At 48.2% G+C, this 6,000-nt stretch overlaps 1 protein-coding gene across 5 annotated transcripts in view; it reads right to left on the bottom strand.

Moving 5' to 3' along the window:
- Window positions 1–855: 855 nt before the first annotated feature.
- Window positions 856–6,000, bottom strand: part of EXOG (endo/exonuclease (5'-3'), endonuclease G-like) — a 30,313-nt gene continuing 25,168 nt past the window's right edge. For 2 of the 5 annotated variants that reach the window (XR_775551.1, XR_775556.1), the window contains 3 exons: window positions 5,682–5,819; window positions 1,909–5,573; window positions 856–976 (listed from right to left, as the gene is read on the bottom strand). The gene's annotated coding sequence lies outside the window, so the exon portion shown is untranslated. Of the gene's footprint in view, window positions 977–1,908; window positions 5,608–5,681; window positions 5,820–6,000 lie in introns of all 5 variants that reach the window. The other 3 variants (XR_775552.1, XR_775553.1, XR_775554.1) reach the window with 3 other exon arrangements.

The raw sequence follows: 6,000 nt of genomic DNA, 5'->3' as shown, positions 1-6,000 counted from the left end.
CAAAAGAGCGCAGGAATGGTTGGACTCAATATTTTATGTGCTTAGCACATCTTGCATTAAAAAATATCACCTGGCTTAATCTTCAAGTCCCTGGAGTCTTATCACACATAACGGGAGTGTCTCTGGTTTTAATTCTGGACTCCTAAGGCCATGGGAAATCCCAGACCTCCCTGGGGTTCCCGTTCATGCTTGCAGTCCTGGGGGTGCTGCTCTGTGGGAGCCCCCAAACACACTCCTGCACAGTCTCACCCACTTCTTCACAGCACCTATAGCCTCCACAGGGCAGAGACCTGCACCTTGCAGCACTGGTAAGTTCTGCAGTGAGGACTGCATCTTCCCTCATTGGTCCAGAAGCTAAAGCTTCTGAGCAATTCAGGGACAGTAGAAACACTTTAGCAGAAGAGTTCACATCCCTCTACGTCCTACACCCCCATGGCAAATGTGTCCCCCCGGGAGTGGGAACCTGGAGTTCAAATCCCCGGTGCAAACCGGGTGCAGGGGTGTCAGAATATTGGCTTCCAGCATCTCCAATACGTGTCTCTGCTTCTCATATACATGGCTTTGGCAAGAAGGACGTGGCTGGCCTTGGCACCTAATTCCTTCCTGGCAAGGGCTCAGGACAGGCAAGCCCAGAGATGGCGAGGGTGCCGCTCTGCTACTGACGGGACTTATGCTGATGGCAGGAACATCAATTTCTTTCCTGAAATCTCCTGCTCGCTACAGCACAAATCTCATGTAATGAAAACATAACCCTGGAGCCAAAACTCTCCCACACAGCCAGAGACCAATCCTAACTCCATGTGAACATATATTTTGCATTCCCACCCACAGGAATCTCCCCACACGTTAAAACACCTGAAGACTGGAGCTGGGACAAGGGAGGATGGGGAAATTCTGCTGCAACCTTTCACTGCTCCTGCACAGCTTCTCCCTGCGCAGCTTTTCCCCGTTACACGTGTTTGACATTACAGGATGCCTGTGACAAAGATAAAAAGGAAAGGTTAAGATGTTGTCACCCAGGCTAAGACACACTAAGCAATCATTCTATTTGTTCTTTAACCCTGGCAGGTATCTGCAGGGCTCCAAAGTCCCCCCCAGGCAGGGGGTGGCCCTGGGGAAAGGCAGCCCCGTCAGCAGCACATCTCTTGCTGTGAGGTCCTGAGCTCTAAGTCAGCACTACTGGATCCTCTGATAAGATTTCACTCGACTGAAAAGGACAGTCAGTCTGATATACTAATAATATAACAGTACAGTTAGCAATAGTGTAGCAATAGGAATAGCAATACATCTTCAAGATGCAGTTAAATCAAGTTAGGTGAACCCCAGCACCTTTTTCTGGAGCTCCAGCTGCTGCACATCACAGCTTGAGGTGAGCTCAGTTAGGTGTAAAACTGTGTCCCAAATAAATAAGCAGGATAGTGGTTATATTGTCTCCCCTTCCCTCCTTCACAGGAATGGGAAAGGAGTGGGTCTCCTTGCAGATCATGAAATTCAGTCTGTGGAGGTGTAGATAAGAGAAAGACAGGTAAAGGCTGAAGGCTCAGTACCCAGAGCTGGAAGAGACTGAAAAATGAAGTCACATGTGATGAAAGGAAACAGACTGCGTGTATCACAGCTGCAGTGCTTGCAGCAAGCCTTCTTCCATCTCTTGCCCAACTCCTTTTGGGACCAGCATATGTATACGCATGCACAGGCATAGGGTGATAACCCTACCTGTCCACCTCGCAGAGAGGTATCACAGGGCTGATGTTCTCCAGAAGGTCCTTCAGCTGCCGCTGAAGCAGCTCAGGTTCAACCCAAGGGACCTGTTGATGGCTGAGGGACACAATTTGGCATCCTCCCCCCTAGCACTGCCATCAGTTAGGTCAGCTTTCTTGCCTTGCTTTCATCCCTTCTGTTTTAGCTTACTTTGCATATTATGACACTCTGGTAATTAAATCCAAGCTCAAGCCCACTTGTACAGCCAGGCTGTCTAATCCAGCTATGGTTTCATTTCACCACGCTTTGTGTCCCACTGTGGCTCGCCAGGTGCTTGGCCACGGCCACCCCGCTTTTGGAGGCACTGCAGACCAAAGAGCATTGGCTGGGTCACAAACCAGCCATGGCATGAGGAACACGTATTTTCCTTAATGCATGGGAGTAAAAGGAGGCTGGCAGGGAGACGGGCTGGTCTTCCTCCAGATGGATGGATCCATGCAAAGATGGGACAGGACTTACAGCTGTTGGGCACCAGCAGCTTGGCGGGTGCTCCCATTCCCTCCCTGGCTCCAGCCTGCTCGATGCCGAGCCCTGCCTCATCGGCTGCTGAGAGCTGCTAGGGAAAACTTGCACAGGACTTTATTTGCTGTCTTGTGAAATATTTATTCTTGACACAAACCAAATTTACCTCTGTGATCTGCTAAATACCTCCACACTGTTTCTTAAGCAGAGCTGGAAGCACTTCATTCCAGACCTGTTTTCCGCATCTCTCCCCACCCGCTGAACGCACCAGCGGGGAAGCTGGGATGCCAGCCATCGTACCTCTCAAACCAACGTGAAAAGCCTCGCGTTCAGCTCCTGGAAGCGAGCATTTTGGGAATATTATGTTGCCACAGCTGTTAATTTTTCACACGGCAGGTGGGAAATGTGCTCTGTTTGAAAGGCAGGGTGGAAAAGGCCAGTTGCTCTAATATTTTACAATACAGGAAAGTGGGGGTTGTTTGTAGCCTGCGCTGAGCATCCATCCTGGAGCATCCACACAGACACTGCAGATATTTTAAGCAAATACTCAAAGCTCTTGTTCAGTCTTTTCCTCCAAGCTATGGTAAAAGCAGACAAGCCATTAATTGCACAGGCAGATGGCTATTAGGAAGCATGTGAGAACTGGCTATACCACCACTGTGTAGGTGGAGCTGATTAGATGGACCTGAATCAAAAAAAAAGAAAAAAAAAGGAACATTTCCTACATTTCCTTTGCTGCATGGTGAGAAAAGCTTTTCCCTTGTGACTGCAGAAGACAATTCAAAAATAACAGCAAAATTGCTCCTCACTTCCCCACTGAGCCAGGTTACTAGCAAGAGCACTTTGGGGTTTATATATAATGCCTCCACAGCTTCAGTGCTGCCCAACAAACACACAGGACCAGGATGGGCACAGGAGGTTTTGGGGTTTTCTTCACACAGGCTGGCATGGGTTAAACACATCAAGAGACCCAGGGATTACAGTACCAGAGGTCCCCACTTCTCTGCAAGCTGCCACCAAATAAATCTCTCCCTGTTCCTCTGCCGTCCCATCTTTAGGCAGCTCTGGTTTATCCACCTGACTGGCTCCACCTGGGACGCATCTTTGGAGCTCCTTCACCATGGAGACCTCCCACCAAAGGCAGCCAAAGCAAGGCTGCCCTATTTCAGCAACCCATTCCACCCACCAGCACAGATGACAAGGGTGCGTGGCAGGCAGGACACCTTCTTCAAATCCTCTGGGGCTGATGTGGCTGCTCCTCTGGTGAGCAGACTGGGGACAGCACAGCCCTAGCTGGCCAGTTTGGTAGCGTTTGTACAAACTGGAAGTTTCCACTAGGAAGATCAGTGGTTTCAAGTCCATGAGCTGAATCAGAGTAGGCTGTGAAAAGCGTGTCTGCTTGGACATCTCACTCAAACAGGTGGTGTACTGGCAGAAGTACCTCTATTTAATGGTTTTCCATGACACAGGCCTAGCTTGTCTAGCCGATTCCAAAAAAAGGCTCAGGACTGAAAACCCTCAGAGAAACCCAGTGCTCATCTCCAGCAATCACTACTGGCCAGGTAAGCAGCTTTTGCAAATCCTGGGTTTTCTTACCTACTTGCCTCCATTTATTTTACAGGACACCTGAGTGTCTCCCTCAGGGAGATGATTCCAGTGGCGGAAAGGACACTCAAAGGTGGGTGTTGCAGCACTTCTGAAGCCCTTTGATGAAAGAAATCCTCAGATTTCTGGGTGTGTAGCTTCTCCCCTTCCAGTTGTTGCCTGCGGTTATCTAATGTGTGTTACTTTTTCAGGACAGGGGCTGTTTCTCCACAGGTTAGTGCAGCACATAGCACAACTAGCTAATGAGATCCATCTTTACTACTACAAGACAAACTGAAAATCGCAAAATGGTGCTCCAAAGTGAACCAACCACATAAAAATAAAAAGCAGAACTTTAAATTCCACCCCTCAGCCCCCCAACTATGTTTACAGATGCAAAACAATGGCATTGCAAGACATCAGTGCAGGGCTAAATCCTCACCTAGAATGAGATTCATGAAGCTGGAGTCAAAATTGTCTTCGGAGCAGATACACAACTTGGGTGGTCAATCTAAAGGCACTTTGAAACATTATTGTCAAAACCTTTATCCAGGAAAAATCATTAGCTTCACACCACACTGCTGTCAACATAACACTCAAAACAATTCATTTTACATGGGTATCTTGGTATCACGAGCAGAAAGACAGTTATCACGGGCCAGAGACATTCGATTCGTATCCCCCATCATTTTTGGCCACCGAGGCTGACGCTGCGGAAACAGTCTGCCCTCAAAAGGCCAAATACCAAAAGCACACCAAGCCGAGCCGGTGGGCTGCAGCCCAGAGCCCTTGAGCACAGCGGCAGCTCTCCCCTCCATTCCCTTCCCGTCTGCCTCCTATTTACCATCCCTTTCACCCTGATTCAAGACTAGCAGTAACAATCAAGAGTCAAGGGAATAGCAGAAAATCATTGTATTAGGCTGCAGGCAGCCTAGTCATCAACTTCCCTCGCTATTCAGTTATTTAGCTTTAAAAACAAACATAATAAAACAGTGGAGGAGCGAAGGACAGACCTGTCCATTTCCAGGACTCCTGCTGCTTAGCTGCATCACAGAGGTTTGTATTGTCACTACAGATGCACGCAGGGAAGTGATTAAGTGTGCAACAGGAATGACAGATGGACATGGACACAAGCACAGTTCTCATGAAGGATCCTGAAGCAACTACTTACACAGGTGGCTCAAACAAGTGTGTAAAGCCTCACCCCCTTGCTGTTCCTTGTCTTATATTTCCTATTGTAAAGAAAGCACATTTTTTTGCTATATGCCAGACTCCACAGTTATTTCAGATGAGGAAACCAGCAGAAGACGAGCAGGTCAACGTACTCTTCGGCACAGACCAGTGCTGGAAGTGGTTTCACCGTTCACCACCTGCTGCCACCCTCCAACGGGAGCTGAGGAACACCAACCATGCTCAAACAGAGCTGAAAATTATGTAGGGAGTCCAGTCTATGCGGTAAGCCGTGAGGCATGAAAATTATGGTAATTGGGGCTTGCAGGAATTCAAGGGGGCACGTAAGCCCGAGGAGGTACTGAGTTAGGGAGCAGCTGGTCTCCATAGCAGGTCTCCGCGGGAGAGTCACACTCGGCACTTCTGCTGTTGTAATGGCAAGCTGTCAGCAGAAAGGGAAGACACCTGGAGTTCCTCGTGTACAACTGGTGCTGTCTCAACACAGGATTTTTGCTAGACAGGTACGTGTCTGTAGCACCGAGATCTGTTTCGGCTGTCCGTAGGTGTGTGAGCACTGCAGGAGATCTGTAACCTCTCAGCTGAAAGGATCAAGTAGAAAAGGAAGGTGGAAGGCTAAATTAAAAAACATAAATAATTCAAATAATGGGGAAAAGAGAAAGACAATGCCAAGAGCAATGACCAGGTACCTTTTCCAAAGGATGACACCACCGCAGTGCCAAAAGGTTGCTTGGACTCTAGTGAAGCACACACAATACCATCAAGAGGCACATGAAGTATCTGGCACTTCGTTACTCCAGGCAACACACACCAACATCTCCCACGTTCTGCAAAGGGAGAGGTGGCTTGTTGTTTTGCGATTTACTGTTTTTGTTACATTTGGCAGGATTAACAACCAAAATTCTGGGCTAAAATTGAAATGAGCAAATGTCAGGATTTCACCCAATTTCTAATTTCTGTGGGCAGTAAGCTTTTATGATGTACTTAGCTAGTCACATTTCTCTGGTT

The sequence above is a fragment of the Haliaeetus leucocephalus genome, unplaced genomic scaffold (assembly GCF_000737465.1).
Source record: "Haliaeetus leucocephalus isolate CR32 unplaced genomic scaffold, Haliaeetus_leucocephalus-4.0 Scaffold0, whole genome shotgun sequence".
Taxonomy (NCBI): Eukaryota; Metazoa; Chordata; class Aves; order Accipitriformes; family Accipitridae; genus Haliaeetus; species Haliaeetus leucocephalus.
The sequence above is the reverse complement of the archived record's forward strand: the minus strand, read 5'-3'. Positions and strand labels throughout refer to the sequence as shown.